Source organism: Zootoca vivipara, chromosome 11 (assembly GCF_963506605.1).
Source record: "Zootoca vivipara chromosome 11, rZooViv1.1, whole genome shotgun sequence".
NCBI lineage: Eukaryota > Metazoa > Chordata > Lepidosauria > Squamata > Lacertidae > Zootoca > Zootoca vivipara.
In genome coordinates, this window is record NC_083286.1 from 18,729,071 (window position 1) to 18,746,822 (window position 17,752).

A 17,752-nucleotide genomic window follows, 5' to 3' on the forward strand; every position below is an offset into this window, starting at 1 on the left:
ATGTAAGTTGTCTGCACACATGCTCCAATACTCATTTTTCAGAACCTACACCTCGTTTTTCTGGCCCTAGTCTTGTCCCTTTTAATACCAACTTAATATGCAGAAATTAAACAGCTATAGTGCTTCCAATATTTTATATCTGTTCCAGTAAAGAAACTCCATCAGCCTCATTTCTGCAAGTTCTGCTGAAGGTACAGGTCATTAAAAAAACACGTTGGCAATTCTAGCTCCATCATAATGAAAAGCAGTGTTTTTTAACCCAAAGTTATGTACTGATGTCCTTTAATTACTTGGGCCTCATTAAACTCAGCAGGAATTCAGTGTATAATTTACCTGATATTTTAAAATTTCATTCTATTTTGCAGAAGAAAATACATGAGCTACAAGACACTTTTGATTGGTGTTGGTATGTCAGTGTTGGGAAACTAAGAACATATTCCAGAGCTGGGATGGCTCAGTTGGTAGAGCATGAGACTCTTAATCTCAGGGTCGTGGGTTCTATCCCCACACTGGGTGAAAAGGGGGTTGGACTAGATGACCCTTGGGGTCCATTCCAACTCTACAATTCTGAGATTTTATGGGAAAGTGGTATAGACAGCACTACTTTAAACCTGCTTCTAGGAAATTGGGGAATAAACAAAGTGAACTGATACTGACCTAAACCTGGAACAGAAGGTGCTTTTGAGAAGTTTCCCACCTAATAAATGACTAAATAGTCGTAAAGGTAAAGGTAAAGGGACCCCTGACCATTAGGTCCAGTCACGGGCGACTCTGGGGTTGCGGCGCTCATCTCGCATTATTGGCCGAGGGAGCCGGTGTATCGCTTCCAGGTCATGTGGCCAGCATGACTAAGCCGCTTCTGGTGAACCAGAGCAGCGCACGGAAATACCGTTTACCTTCCCGCCAGAGTGGTACCTATTTACCGTATCTACTTGCACTTTGACGTGCTTTTGAACTGCTAGGTGGGGAGGAGCTTGAGATCGAACAACGGGAGCTCACCCCATCATGGGGTTCCGAACCGCTGACCTTCTGATCAGTTTAACCCACAGCGCCATCCACGTACTGCTGCTTTAAATAAGGTGTATTTGTGTATAATGGCAATTCCCAAATCTACAGTTACCACTAGAGGGCACAATATCCTGACCTCTTTATCCAACAGACCTACGTGAATTAAAATGTCCCATGTAGTAGAAAGTAATGTTTGGGTACGTATTCCTCATATTATGCAGATTTTTTTTTTTTAAAAAGTCTCTTCTATACTTTTATCACTTTCTGTTCCATTTTAGTTGATACCACCTGAGAAGTCATATTCTGATTTTTCTCTCCACCTCCCCCCACACCTTTTGCTATATCAGAGCTGTAGCTATCCTGCAGCCACCGAAATGTTGTTAGACTCTGGCTCTCATCAACCCAGCCAAGCATGGTCAATGGTCAGGCATGACGGAAACTGCAGTCCAGCAACACCTGGAGGGCCAAAGTTTGACTACACCTGTTAATATCAGTTTCAGTGAAGAGAGAGTGTGTGGCATCGTTCAAAGAAATTGGTAATGACTGGAAAGGTGGCACAAAGGCATCTGTTTCAAAATTCTGAAGAAACACTGCTTAGAGAACGACTGGAGTTTTCCCCCCTGAAGTTTATCTTAATTAAGTTTTCCAAAATTTAACACATACATTTCAATACATAATAAAATAACTTTTTCCCGACTTCCCACCTCCTTGTCTATGCTGTTTCTGTTTCTCTCCCTCTGCTGCACCCTATCTTCTATCTCTTAAACCTTAACAAAACTACTATCTTCAATCCCTTCTGTTGCTCATCATTCAAACCCTGCTCATGTGTTCATCATAAAATAATATTTCCTTAAATAATCTGAAAAGGATTTCCATTCTTCCACAAAACCTTCACCATTAGGGTCTCTAATTTTAGCTGTTAACTTTGCCATGCAAGGACTGGAGTTCTAATTATTTCAGGAGGCCCATCACAAAGTTAATTCCATCAGCTTATCGTGAGGTTATTTTACACGAAACGTCGGCTAAGTTTGTAGCCCTGATTAAAATTTCTCTTTAGAAGGAAGCATCTTGACGATTAGCAGGTTCAAAACATCTCTATAGGGTCTTATTTTAAGGTGTAAGAAAGGAACTTGCACACCTGGGAGGGCAGGGAGTGAGGAAGTGGTAAAATCCTATACACCAGGTGTTGTTGGACTGCAATTTCCATCATCCTTGACCATTGACCATTTTGGCTAGGCCTGATGGAAGTTGGAGTCCAACAACATCTGGAGGGCACCAGGATGGGAAGAGCTGCTCTACTTGTCTACTCAGAAATAAGTCCTGTTCAAAGGAGCCTACTCCCAAGTAAGGGGGTATAGAATTTCAGCCTAAAACATAGAGGGGAGAGGGCTATGAGATTTGATATTTAAATGGAACATTCCCTGTGCGTGAGCTATATACATCTAAGTACCTAATGCTGGAGTCAAAAGAGATGATATATAGACTCTGCTTTCAGAGATTGGCAGTGGTTAGAAATGGAAACTGGATACTTGGCCTAATTTAGCAAAGCTGTTCTTATGCTCTCAGGTACAGTCGTACCTTGGAAGTTGAACAGAATCCGTTCTGGAAGTCTGTTCGATTTCCAAAACACTTGGAAACCAAAGCGTGGCTTCTGATTGGCTGCAGGAAGCTCCTGCAGCCAACTGGAAGTTGTGGAAGCCCCGTCGGACGTTCGGCTTCCAAAAATAGTTCACAAACCGGAACAGTCACTTCTGGGTTTGTGGCATTCGGGAGCCAAAACCTTTGAGAACTAAGCTGTTCAAAACCAAAGGTACAACAGTGTACATTTTTATGTTTGTGTTCATATGAGCTCTTGAGAGGGGAACTGGAAATTTCACCCAATTCCCTTTCTGTGATTTTTATTTTACTTTATTGTTGCTCTGAAAAAGGTATCTGACCATGAATATTGCTGCCATCAAAATCCACAAACTGCTGACTGATAACTCTCACTGCTCTTAGAAATGCAGGTGCTGGTTGTGATGTGTGGAACAGAAACATCCTCTAAAGTCTTCATTAATGAATTGTTCTTAACAGCTACCGTACGTTTAAATATCATTAGCACTATACTAAGTCAACTCACACCACTAAGCAAGATGCATGGAAAATGACAACACTAAGGTTCATTAGTTCTTGACTTCCCCCGCTAAGTTAAAAACAAAAAAACAATAAACTTTAGCAATGTCCCTGGCATGAGATTGGTTTTTAGTGCTCTTGATGTCGTCCAATGCCATTCAATTAAAATATAGACATAATTCAAGTAATCATAACACTGTTCCCTTTTTACTTGTGGCAACTTGCATTACAATTGTTAATGGAAATTACCCGCATAAATCCTTTCTTTTTAAATGAGCCAATAGAACCCATAATGTAGAGTTCTTTTCTATTCTTTATTGAATACTCTCCCCACTTTCCCCCCTCTGTTCCCTTTCTATCAAATGGTCATTGTAATGGAAGAGTGAAGAAATGCTTAGCCAGATTTTCTGTCATAGTAACTTTCAAGTAAATAATGTGTTACAATTTGTTCTTTGCAGCGATGGATGGGCAATGTTCCCCCAGGCTAGATTTGAAGTGGGCCTGACTGAGTCATACTAATTAGGACTCCATTTTGATTGGGTCTAGATTAGTTTTAAATTTTAATTGGGGCCCATCATCTCATGGCTTCAGATTGTCAGGAGCAGCCACCATTTCCTGAAACCATGTTTGCAAAAGGGGTGGGGTGGGGTACCATGGCATTCCAAGGCCTCAGAATTATGACCTAAATGCTGTTGTGCAAGTGTGCACAGCCTTATCTTTTGTTCCCAGGAACAAGATGATGCTTTTTGTTTTTTCAGCATAACCTTGGCCTTAATTAGGAGACCTAAAAATGTTGCAAGGTCTTCTTGCTGCTGCCCAAGTTTGCGGGGAATGGCCGACTGACAGGCAGCTTAGTTAAAAAAAAGAACTTATTTTGAAGTGGGGATGAATTTAAAGGGGGTTGTGGTTGTGGGAGTGAATAAAAGAAATTTGGCTTTTGAACTCTTATCATTATCTAAACTGGGTGCTACCACTAGTTCTTTGCAAAGCAGATCAGACAAATAGCTGTTTGTCTTGCCATTCTATAGCAAATTCATCATTGCATTTTGCAGGGATTAGAAGCTTGTGGAAATAACATATTTGTTATTTCCAAATAACATTGGAAGCTCCTGCAGCCAATTGGAAGCCCCATCAGACGTTCGGCTTCCAAAAATAGTTTGCAAACTGGAACAGTCACTTTTGGGTTTGTGGCGTTCGGGAGCCAAAATGTTCGAGAACTAAGCTGTTCGAGTTCCAAGGCACAACTGTATTTAATAACAACTTACCCGCTTTTATATTTTTCTTACATATTGTTGTTGTTGTTTTGTCGTTTAGTCGTGTCCGACTCTTCGTGACCCCATGGACTAGAGCACGCCAGGCACTCCTGTCTTCCACTGCCTCCCGCAGTTTGGTCAAACTCATGTTCGTAGCTCCGAGAACACTGTCCAACCATCTCGTCCTCTGTCGTCCCCTTCTCCTTGTGCCCTCCATCTTTCCCAACATCAGGGTCTTTTCCAGGGAGTCTTCTCTTCTCGTGAGGTGGCCAAAGTATTGGAGCTTCAGCTTCAGGATCTGTCCTTCCAGTGAGCACTCAGGGCTGATTTCCTTCAGAATGGATAGGTTTGATCTTCTTGCAGTCCATGGGACTCTCAAGAGTCTCCTCCAGCACCATAATTCAAAAGCATCAATTCTTCGGCGATCAGCCTTCTTTATGGTCCAGCTCTCACTTCCATATATCACTACTAGGAAAACCATAGCTTTAACTATACAGATCTTTGTCGGCAAGGTGATGTCTCTGCTTTTTAAGATGCTGTCTAGGTTTGTCATTGCTTTTCTCCCAAGAAGCAGGCGTCTTTTAATTTCATGACTGCTGTCACCATCTGCAGTGATCAAGGAGCCCAAGAAAGTAAAATCTCTCACTGCCTCCATTTCTTCCCCTTCTATTTGCCAGGAGGTGATGGGACCAGTGGCCATGATCTTGGTTTTTTTGATGTTGAGCTTCAGACCATATTTTGCGCTCTCCTCTTTCACCCTCATTAAAAGGTTCTTTAATTCCTCCTCACTTTCTGCCATCAAGGTTGTGTCATCTGCATATCTGAGGTTGTTGATATTCCTTCCGGCAATCTTAATTCCGGCTTGGGATTCATCCAGTCCAGCCTTTCACATGATGAATTCTGCATATACAAGAGTCTCCTCCAGCACCATAATTCAAAAGCATCAATTCTTCGGCGATCAGCCTTCTTGATGGTCCAGCTCTCACTTCCATACATCACTACTGGGAAAACCATAGCTTTAACTATACGGACCTTTGTCGGCAAGGTGATGTCTCTGCTTTTTAAGATGCTGTCTAGGTTTGTCATTCTTACATATTATTTTAACCTTTTACTTGCTGCCTATTTTCCTCACTTTCTCTTTCTGTACAGATTTATCTTTCCTTCTTTTTCTCTAAAATATGGTTGTGGGCACCATAGGTGCATCTCACATGGCAATTCACACCTTATCATGGGTAAAGCTCACCTGGAGTATGGAGTTATGGAAGACTTACACAAAGTTTTAATGATGTTTTCTCCCAGTGCTGTTGGGATGCATTTAACCTCCACCTGTGGACAGCAAGTTAAGACATTATCGGCTGCTTCTGCTGCAAATGTAGACAGCTAATTACTTTGCACCTTTCCCCAGGAGGGCCTCAAAGCAAGGAAAAGGTAAATAGAAGAAGATTAAAGCTCCTTCCAGATTCTCTGGACTGCGTTCAGAATCAATCCTCTGATTATCATAATTTTCTGTACGGGTGCATTTCACATCAGCCCTGACTATTGGCTCTGCCGGCTGGTGCTGACAGGAAGTTAGAAGGAGGACCAGAGCTTCCTTATCCCCAATTTACTGAGTCTTGACCAACTCAAAAGAGATACAAACAACATATGTCTTCACAGAACAAATCAGGAGACTTCTGACATGAAAGTATTAAGTTGTTGAGTTCATTGAACACAGAACTGAACATTTTCTCTTTTTAAAGAGCTAGACCCATACTGCAGATTATGATGCAAATCAGAGGCACTGAGGCACCACATGGTTGCCTTGGGCCAGCCCCAGTCGCTGATGGCAAACTATTTGTGGCAAGCCTGAATTAATGGACACCTTGACCTTCGTTGGCTGTGGCCTGCTCCTCAGTGCAGATTCTGCTCTCCTCCAGACATCTGTCTCTCTTCCTCCCTCATAACATTTTAAAATGCAGCCCAAAGACATACCGTATGCTCCCAATTGTGCAGAGATGATTTATCTAGTGTACCTTATATATTTAAACATAAGCTTGAAATGTGGTTCTTCTGCATTCTACTGTCAAGAAAGAGGCTCTGCTTATATCCACGGAGAGTTGTGTCTCCAGTAGCCTCAGAGCTACTCACCCATATGTAACTAGGAAGAGTTTACATTGATTTGAGACTAAGAACTTCCAGTGGCTCGTCTTACTTATTTAGGAAAGTTCTACCCAGCCGTTCTAAAATATATCCCAGGGTGGGACAGGGCAACCTTGGCTTCCCCTTTCAAGGGCCTGTAATTGTGTGCCTTGCAGACCCCTCATTTACCCATTTAGAAACACCAAAGAAGCTTTTTGCCTTGGTCTTCTCAATCACCTCAATTATACAGTACATACGGTAATTATTGAAATAAGGGGAATAGCTGTAGCCAGATTCCCAGGGTCCATCCCAAATCTGAGTTTTGTGTAAGCCTCAGTACGATAATGTCTGCTTCACCCTGTGGTCCCACAACCAATACTCCCTGCCTGATGTAGTTAATGCAGCCACTCAATTAATTTAATACCGTCCTTCCTTCCCAAGAGTTCATTAGCTGACTTTGATGTCTTAAAAGTTGAGCACTAATATTAAACTCATCAGGAAATATATTGGCTGCTTTAAAGGCCTCACCAGTGGGGATGTGCTTTTTTTGTGTCTCTTCTGTTATTGACTTCAGTAAGTGACACTCTACTACTGTAGCCAGTGTCTTTCAGACATTTTGCCACGTTTGTCCCAATTTGGACTTGTTGAGTTGTGACTGAAAATCATTACAATCTGATGGATCTTTGGGAGTAATGAGAAGTGAATTGATGATGTCAGGCTAGGTGTCAACGAGAGAAGAGTCAGGATCAAAGCTGGCACTAGTTGTCACCCTTTTCTTTCCTTAAAAGGAAACCAGCATTTAAATGAACATTGAATCCTGACTGAAAGCAAGCAGTTCCTTACTTTGAACTTTTAAGATGCGAAACCCTTCTCCTGTATTTGCACTAGACATCTGAGCGAATAGCAATTCACTTTGAAGAAAACCTTAGTGTGGCTAGACTAATGGCAGTCTTGAACACCACCCTTAAACAATCTTCCTCAAATCACCGCCTTCCTCAAAATTCCTGTGTATGCCTCTTTTTTTGTATGTTTATATGGCTGTGCCTGATCACCTCATCTGTCTCCTGAGAAATCTCTATGTGGGACAAGAAGCTACAGTTAGAACTGGATATGGAACAACTGAGTGGTTCAAAATTGGGAAAGGAGTACGACAAGGTTGTATATTGTCTCCCTGCTTATTTAACTTATATGCAGAATTCATCATGCGAAAGGCTGGACTAGATGAATCCCAAGCCGGAATTAAGATTGCCGGAAGAAATATCAACAACCTCAGATATGCAGATGACACAACCTTGATGGCAGAAAGCGAGGAGGAATTAAAGAACCTTTTAATGAGGGTGAAAGAGGAGAGCGCAAAATATGGTCTGAAGCTCAACATCAAAAAAACCAAGATCATGGCCACTGGTCCCATCACCTCCTGGCAAATAGAAGGGGAAGAAATGGAGGCAGTGAGAGATTTTACTTTCTTGGGCTCCTTGATTACTGCAGATGGTGACAGCAGTCACGAAATTAAAAGACGCCTGCTTCTTGGGAGAAAAGCAATGACAAACCTAGACAGCATCTTAAAAAGCAGAGACATCACCTTGCCGACAAAGGTCCGTATAGTTAAAGCTATGGTTTTCCCAGTAGTGATGTATGGAAGTGAGAGCTGGACCATAAAGAAGGCTGATCGCCGAAGAATTGATGCTTTTGAATTATGGTGCTGGAGGAGACTCTTGAGAGTCCCATGGACTGCTAGAAGATCAAACCTATCCATTCTTAAGGAAATCAGCCCTGAGTGCTCCCTGGAAGGACAGATCGTGAAGCTGAGGCTCCAATACTTTGGCCACCTCATGAGAAGAGAAGAATCCTTGGAAAAGACCCTGATGTTGGGAAAGATGGAGGGCACTAGGAGAAGGGGACGTCAGAGGACAAGATGGTTGGACAGTGTTCTCGAAGCTACGAACATGAGTTTGACCAAACTGCGGGAGGCAGTGCAAGACAGGAGTGCCTGGCGTGCTATAGTCCATGGGGTCACGAAGAGTCGGACACGACTAAACGACTAAACAACAACAACATGGCTGTCTCTAGCCCTATTCTATCATTCATATTCACACGGTTCTCATCTCATGAGGGAGCACTGGGGCTGTGCTTGGTGGCCTTCTTCCATGCACTGGTGGAAAAGTCTGAAAGGAAGAACCTGTTTTAAACGTGTTGGTGTGACGAAAAAGTTGTTTTTGCCGGACAGGTGGTTAACCAGCAAATGGTTAATGAACGGCAGCCTCTGATTGGCCATGGTTCTAGGAGGGAGGGTTTAAAAGGAGAGGATTTCAGGAGAGACAGGTAGTTAGGAGTTGGGGGTTGGTTAAGGAGTTGAGGGAGTTAAGAGGGTTGGTTTTGGAGGATTGGAATTGAGGTTGGAGAGGTTAGAACAGGCATCCCCAAACTTTGGCCCTCCAGATGTTTTGGATTACAATTCCCATCTTCCCCGACCACTGGTCCTGTTAGCTTGGGATCATGGGAGTTGTAGGCCAAAACATCTGGAGGGCCGCAGTTTGGGGATGCCTGGGTTAGAAGATAGGTAGGGAGACAGGTTGAGGTATAAAGAGTGAATGGGAGAAAGAATTGGTTCTGGGTAAAAAAAACAACTCGCACTCTGAGTGTATTGTGAAGGACAGAGTGTGGTGTAGAAGGAATAGACCAGAATTTTACTGGGAGGCAGAGGTTGAGCCAGGAGAAGTAGGATCTGGAAAGGAACAGCCTTCTTGGGACTCAAATCTAGTCTGGAGGGGAGAGATTCTGCAAAGGAAAAGAAGAAACTCCCAGACCCAGTGAAGGGAGGGGATGTGGAGAGCCCTTTGGTCTATTATTTAAAGTACAGTGGTACCTCTGGTTGCGAACGGGATCCACTCCAGAGGCCCATTTGCAACAAGAAAAGCCCGCAACCTGAAGTGCCTTATCTGCGCAGGTGCACGGCATGATTTGGCTTTCATGCGCAAAGCGCGATTTAGCACTACTGCGCATGCACGAGTGGCAAAACCCGGAAGTAACCCCTTCCAGTACTTCTGGGTCGCCGTGGGACGCAACCTGAAAAGACGTAACATGAAGCAAACGTAACATGAGGTATGACTGTACCTCAGGAGCAGGATTGTTAAAGGGGGTGGAAAACTGAAAGAAAGTATCACCGTATGAAGGAACCAAACCTATAACTCAAAAACAACTGAGGACAAATTAAAGTGAAATCACACTGTGTTCTTGAAGTAACCTAAGTTGCCTTATATAAATCTTTATTAAAGAAAACCTGTCTGAGACTCCAACTTACTACCGCGTTTCTCCGAAAATAAGCTATACCCCAAAAATAAGCCATACCCAAAAAATAAGCCATAGTGATAGGCAGTTTAACCTTGTAGGTTAAACTGTACCATACTTAATAAAAAATTAAGACATCCCCTGAAAATAAGCCACCGTGTTGTTGTTTTTTGAGGAAAAATAAATATAAGACGGTGTCTTATTTTTGGAGAAACACGGTAGTTATCCCCTCACAAAGGTCCCGTCCCCCCCGCAGGACACTCGGGGTTAGAATTATAAGAGGAAAGGAAAGGAAACCTTTGGGTAAAGGGTTGTTCAGTGAGGTGGGGAAAATTTATTTGAGTGAGAGCGGCCCCACTGGCGTGAGAGGAAAAAGTGCCAACGCTCCCAGTTGGCTCCCATCATGATTTAGAACCAAATCATGCAGACCAGGTGCCCATGTATGTAGAGCAGGATCTCTGCTTCAGACCTTGCTCAAACACATGTGGATGTGGGCGGGGGGAGAAGCAGGAGTTGCAAGAGCAGAACCAACTTGTGCAACCCTGCTCTGCCCCTTGGGTGTATAATGGTAGTCTTGCAAGTATGATTGCCCAAAGAGGGCTTCATTTTCAGGCCCTATGGCTGCTTCCCTGTAGCTCACACAGGATCTCTCCCCGCCCCGCTGCTCAAAAAATGACAGTAATCTTAAAAGTGACTCCAAATCTACTGGGCACAAAGTGAAGCGATATGTCTCAAATGACAATTCGAGAATGGATATGATAGAGGTGGCAGATTGGCAAGCTTGATGCAACATAAAAGAACTTTTTAACAGTTAATTCGCTCTCCTGCTTGTCTTTGACTCTGACTCATACTCATCATTGCCTTTGAAACACACAAGCCTCTTGTTTTAGGCAATTGGATTATTAAAAATGGATGGCTTTCTCTAGAGAATTCCCTGCTCATTTTCAAATATCACACTTTATTGAATCATTCATTTAAGAGGAAAAAAACGATCTACAATCTTATTCTTATGTAGGAAATTAGATGCATATTATATCCCTATGAATAGATTGAACTGAAGATTGTGAGCACCTGTTTCAGTGTTTTTCTATGCCTGTTTTTAATTTTTACAAGAAACATCATTCAGTAACTCTGATTTCTCCCCCATTCTTTTCGTATAATTTTCTGATGGTTACTACATTGGAAACAAGAAATGTTTTGAATATTTTTTCTCCCTAGTTTCTGTTTCTCTGTACACCTGTGATCATATTATTTTACTGCCAGCTTCAAAAGAGCCATATGCAACTGTGTTTGAAAAGTGTCCTAATGATAGAGTTTGCAGTTGGAAAATATTTATATGAAGATGGGAATTAGTAAACATCCTTTTTGAGTTCTAACCAGGATTATCCCTTTGGGCTTTGGTGCTTAAAACCATTTTATTATCTAGATGCTTAAGCTGTACTGAGAGATTAGCGCACATATACAACTCCTATTTCCTAAAACTAGCCACAAAAGCTAGTTTTAGAGAAGGCTTTTATCACTTCCCAAACTTTCAAGCACAAGTATTTACAGAGTTCCTGAAGGAATTATAACATGGGCTGGGAACTTCAGATTTGGACTCCTAATGTGGCCTTCCAGAACTTCCTAGTTCACTCTCAGAGGTCTCCTCCGGCCATATCACCTCCCAAACTCCACCCCTCATCAGGCTTGAATAGAGTTGTAGAATTGGAAAGGGCCATATACACCATCTAGTCCAAACCCCTGCCTTGCACCCTTGGGCTTGCACCCTTCTCAAACGTTTTTGTTTGGCTGATCTATGTTATTTAGGGATCTATGTTAGGGACCCAGGTGGCGCTGTGGTTAAACCACTGAGCCTAGGGCTTGCTGATCAGAAGGTCGGCGGTTCGAATCCCTGTGACGGGGTGAGCTCCTGTTGCTTGGTCCCAGCTCCTGCCAACCTAGCAGTTCGAAAGCACGTCAAAATGCAAGTAGATAAATAGGAACCGCTACAGCGAGAAGGTAAATGGCGTTTCCATGTGCTGCTCTGGTTCTCCAGAAGCGGCTTTGTCATGCTGGCCACATGACCTGGAAGCTGTACGCCGGCTCCCTCGGCCAATAATGCGAGATGAGCGCGCAACCCCAGAGTCGGTCACGACTGGACCTAATGGTCAGGGGTCCCTTTACCTTTACCTATGTTATTTAACAGTTGCTATTATTATTATCTTTATGACTTGCCATTCACCGATAGATCCTAAAACAGGTTACAGCAATTTAAAATTCAGAAGTAAAAACCAGTTAAAACAGATTATGATCACAGAAATAGGGTGGGATACTTCTCTTCTCACCTCATGAGAAGAGAAGACTTCCTGGAAAAGACCCTGATGTTGGGAAAGATTGAGGGCACTAGGAGAAGGGGACGACAGAGGACGAGATGGTTGGTTGACAGTGTTCTCGAAGCTACGGTACGAACATGAGTTTGACCAAACTGCGGGAGGCAGTGGAAGACAGGAGTGCCTGGCGTGCTATGGTCCGTGGGGTTACGAAGTGTCGGACACGACTAAATGACTAAACAACAACAACACTTATCAAAATATGTAAAAGGTTAATGAGACTGCATTTACCCTTACAAAAGCCGTGCTGATTCTGCTTCAGCAAGTCTTGTTCTTCTATAGGCTTTTTATATTTTATAAAGATTTTCACCATTTTTCCTGGAATAGATCTTAAGCTAGCCATCCTGTTGTTTTCCAGATTCTGGCTGCTTCCCTTTCCAAACATTAATGTTGCATCAACCACAGTCCTTGGGTATGGAAGCTGATCTTAGGGATAAGTTACACATTTTTGTTACAAGATCAGCCATTTTACATTTCAGTTCTTTAAAGAACTCAGGAGAAGGCCAATGATTTGTCCATTTTTAATTTGTCAATATAATCTGAGAGCTTTGTCTTTTGTCACCACTATTTGCCTTAATTCCTCAGATTCTTTTTCTGAGAAATAGGGATAGGATCTGCCCTATCTCTTTTACTGTGCAGACAGATACAAATAATTCATTATGACTCTTATGTGATGTATTTATTTTTAACGTTCATACCCCCACCCTTTTGTCAATCAAGGACCAAGGTAGCTTACAGAGTTAAAATTTGCAGCAGCACAAACTGAACAGAAAAAAGGGAATGCGGTAAAGCAGCCAATTAAAACAGTTGGCTCATAAGTATTAGGAATTGGCTGCAGCCTCCAACTGAAGGCAGCCTTGCGTAGAATATGGTCCAAAATTATCTCCTGGATTCATTTTCACTTGCTTTCATCTTGCTGCCAACATCAGCCAGGCGTTCTGTACGTATCAAACATGTACGATGAAGATGGAACGAAAAGAAACAATGGAGTTGGAATGGATGTTGCACTTCTGCTGATCTTAGATGGAATCTCCACAACAGGGAGCCTTCTGGCTTCACTTGAAAGGAAGGGAAACAAGATGGAAACAGGTTGGACACAACAGGACGCACTTTTTATCATTGTTTGACATTCATATTATATCATATTGAAGAAAAATCTTTCAGGAGTGGGGGAGAATATAAAAGTCTTATCTATGAATGTCATCATACCTGACTATTACAAGCTAGAATTGGCTCAACTGAAAGCTGTATAATTTACAGAGGCTTTAATCAATATTTACTGCAGTGTGAAGGAAGCAGGGATCAATATTATTGAACAGGCCTCCACATCATAAGGCCCATGGGCTGACTATGGCCCAAATCCTGATAATTCATGCCACCGTAGAGGAATTCCAAAATGCCCGCTGTTTCTGGCCCTTTCACACCACTTCAGGGAAACAATTGCAATCCATATAAGACCATGAAAAGTGTTGTCTGTGGTACATCGTTAGGTCTGATTGCATCTTTCCTACTCTCCCTGGAATTTAGATGTATGTAACAGAAATGGTGCCACTTTTTCCAGACTATGCCAGCCAGCCATGCTACGTAGCCTACTTGCATCTGAAACTCCCACACTATGAATTTCTAGGAGAGTGAAATCCTGGTGTGCTTGTGCTGTTTAACTCAGCAAGGACCATAAACAGAGCAAAAATGATAGCACAAATGAGAAATACTGCTATGTGCACTTGTACCCAACTAACACATATCCTTTTGAGTCTTTAACTCACTTGCCATAGAGTAAGTTATACTAGAAGAATTACGGTAGCACTCAAACAATAGACCAAAGCTTCAAACCAAAGAATTTACGAATTTACATCATGCTAACTGGGGCTGAAGGGAGTTCCTCCAACAGCATTTGAAGAACCACAGGTTCCTCATCCTTGGTTTAGCCAAATACAACTTAGAGCCTATTTGAATGCCTACTCCGTGTTGGTAACAATGGTGAAGACATTTTTCACCTGTCCTTAATGTCCAGGTCCATGAGGACGGCCATCACCATGGATAAGTGATGGCCAAAATGAGGAAGTAGTCCATAGCTGTCAAGTTCTCCCTTTTTTATGGGAAATTCCCTTATGCTGAATAGGCTTCCTCACGAGAAAAGAGAAAACTTGACAGCTATGAAGTAGTCCCAGGATTCCAGAGAGACTGGAAGGGGAGACATAGCAGGATCAGGACTTTGGAGAATAACCATGGAGTCCTCTCCATGGTTCTTCTCCAAGGTCCTGATCCTGCTATGTCTCCCCTTCCAATTTCTCTGGAATCCTGGGACTACTTCAGAATCACAGTTAGTACCGTTTTGGCCTGAATATAAGCCGCACCCGCAAGTAAGCTGCACCTTTAACATTCATGGGGGGGGGGGGGAATAATAAAAAAAGACAATACCCAAATATAAGCTGCTCCCTTGAAATTCTGCAGGCACTCACACCTGTAAATGGCAAATGTAGAAGGAAATCCTACGGGTGCTAGAGAGGACCCACAAGTGGGTTAAACACCTGTTCGTAGCACCGTAAATGCAAATTAAAAAAAAATCAATACTGCACTGTAAAATATGGGGAAGGCGATTAATGACATTAGAATTAATTGCACAACAGTCTCAAGCTCGCGATTCAGCAATAAAACATTTTTTTGTTCCGTTTTACCATATATCTGTTTCAGCAGTGATATCGTAGAAGCCCATTTTTGTAAGGTCGCAAATTTAAGCCGCACTTTAACTTTTCATGGTTATATTTTTTTTGGGGGGGGGGGGGAAGTGCAGCTTCTATTCAGGCCAATACGGTTAATCCTGCAACTGAGGCAGGAAAGTATCCATGTGGTGTCCTGCAGCAACTGGTAGATCCATAAATCCTGGGTTAGGTATTCATTAACTAGAGACCATATCCCCAAATGCTATATCTGGCCAGTAAAAGGGCCTGGTGTCTTTCTTCATAGTTGTTGCCTTCTTCTATGTCCTGGGGTTTCAAGCTGTGAGGATTTCCCCTTAGGTCTCTCCTGAACCTTTGAGGAACCTGTGGACTAAGAATCGGAATTTGATGTCAGGAGTGTATCTTTGAGGTTCAGGAGAAGAGATACAGGTTCCATTGAGTGTGACTCCACAAGGGGCTGAACACTGAGAGTATCCACCTCCTCCTCAGCGATTCCAGTGTCAGAAGACTCTGCCTCTGAGGATTCCTGCTCTGGGCCCATGACACCTTCATTATACCATCTAGTGGAGCTCTTCAGAGCAGTTAAGGGGCTTATTTAACATTATCCATATCCATGCGTTCAGGGCAAATGTGTGTAGGCTTAAAACCCGGGGGACACAAGTTGTGGCCCCACACATGCTGGCTCCATTTCAGACCTTCCCATCTTCACCACAGTGCTCTGAAGGAAAGTTCTGAATGCAATTTTAATCCTCAACCAGGATTGGGAACCTCAGTAACTGAGATGTTGAGCACAGGTCTGTGCGATCTGTAGTCCGAGCGTATGCCTATTCTGAAAAGGATTACACACCCCTTAAAAAAACGAGGTATTACATATGGGGATGCTGTTGCTTTGCCACTTCTCCTGGCTGATGTTTTACAAGCTTAAGTAACATTTCAAATTGATGACCACAGCCATCTCTGTGAAAGCTGCCCTTGCAAATGTGCAAGCCAGGCATTGACTGGGATGGGGGCTTATGCCAGGAAAAGAACATGTTGCAGTAGTGTGAATAAGATTTCTGCTTGCCAGTTAGTTTCTGTGTGGTTCTGATCTACAAAATCCTAGTTACCTAAGGTCAAGCCTGTCTGGGTTCCAGAGCCATCTGGCTGCTTAATGGAAATGCATGTTTACAGAACTCCAGCTCTCTCTTTTTACTCCTCCAAGTTTCTGAGCAAAGTGGAAGGTTTGATTCACACTGCTATTTCATTCATGGGCTATTTCTCAATGCTGCTGATTAAATCCTACTGATTTAATCCTACTGATTAAATCATGTTATTTAATATTGATTTTGTGTGTATGAGAGACCGAAAAGAGCCATTATGTGCCGTTTTTTCATATATTCTAAAAAGTTAGTAAAACAGTGAATTGACTTCTCGCAAATCTTCATGCTGGATCTTTGGTTTTGAATAATATATGTTGGGGAGGGGGAGGTGTGTAGATAATTTATGAACATATAATAACTGCCTGTTGCCATAATTGCAAGCAGAGATTACTTGAACTCTTAGAATGGTAAACAAATATAATTTTAATTGTCTAATGTAAGTATAAGCATAAATAGTTAACACCGCTGGATGTTTCTTTAATGAGATTGTATTTGAACAGAAAATGTGCAGTTACTGTAGAAGTTACTATAGGAATTCATAAGGTGCGTGTTGACCTTCAGACGTTGTAGCATTTGTTGAACTCCTAAGTATCTTTTACTGTTTAGTGAAATTGATTTCCTTCAATATGTGACATGACTTCTGACTGAATCCCAAATGAGCTGCCGTCGTTCAATCAGAAACATCTGCTTCCTAATATGACAGACATTGGATTGGATCCAAATAATCTGCTGGGCGAGTGGAAGCACTTCTGCTAAGGGGAGGAATGTCAATTTCACACATCTTTCTGTGCTTCCTAAAAACCCATGCCATCTGCAGCATTTTGTACTACCCCCCCTCTCTCTGGCAAATGTACTAGAAGACCCTCAGAAGTATAGGTGCTCCTTCCAGACATGCAACAGAATCTTAATACCTTGCTGAAGTACCTCTGTGTCTGTTCTGTGCCTGGGTGGGAGATTTATATTTGATTTTAATACTTGTATTCCATTTTTCCAATGACAAATTCCAAGCTCAAAGCGGTTCAAAGCCGCTAGACTGTCAAACACAATAAAGCAAATTAATAACACGTTTCATCAAAATGATTAATGCATTTCCATGAAGTCCTAGTTCCACTGAAAGAAATGGGATACTGTATAAATTTAAGAACGTCTAAGACACCATGGACTTCCTTTCTGTAGGACTATCAGGGCCGACCCTGCTATTGGGCAGAGTGATTTTGTGTGTTATGAAAAGTGAGTAAATTGTGAGTTACATAATTTATTATTGATGTAATTAATCACTTCAGAGAGGACATGCTTGTGGGATTTTTCCGTCTCAGAGGAAAAGAACTTGGCCAACCTTGGATACTATGCTCCAAGACTTGGGAGAGAAGATGCTATTTTCTATTCCACCTCAGGCAGTACAATGTGTTGGCCCAGTGCTGACATTATGCCATACTGAGTAATGGTGCCTTGCTGAAAGCTACACGATGACCTTTGAGGCAAGGATTTGAACACGTTGCTGGAACCATTCATCATTTAGTTTCTCTGGTGCGAAGAATGAATGAATGAATGGTAGAGGCAGACTTCTAAGCTCTTCTCTTGCACAATCCCCAATGACAAACGTAAGGGCAGAAGCAGTGCTCTGTAGAGATTAACCCTAAATGATAGGTATGGTTTCTGAACACATGGTCTTATATCTGTGGAAGTTGGTGTGTTCAGGCACATTTAACAATTACTATGCTTGGAGGGTGCGTGTACTCGTGGTACAAGTCAAATATTACCAACTGTTCAGTGTTTCTGAATTT

At 42.4% G+C, this 17,752-nt stretch overlaps 1 protein-coding gene across 1 annotated transcript in view; it reads left to right on the forward strand.

Annotated features, from left to right (window-relative positions):
- The window catches only part of DTWD2 (DTW domain containing 2), a 90,867-nt gene that overhangs the window by 19,504 nt on the left and 53,611 nt on the right, over positions 1–17,752 (forward strand). The gene's annotated exons all lie outside the window — the stretch shown is intronic.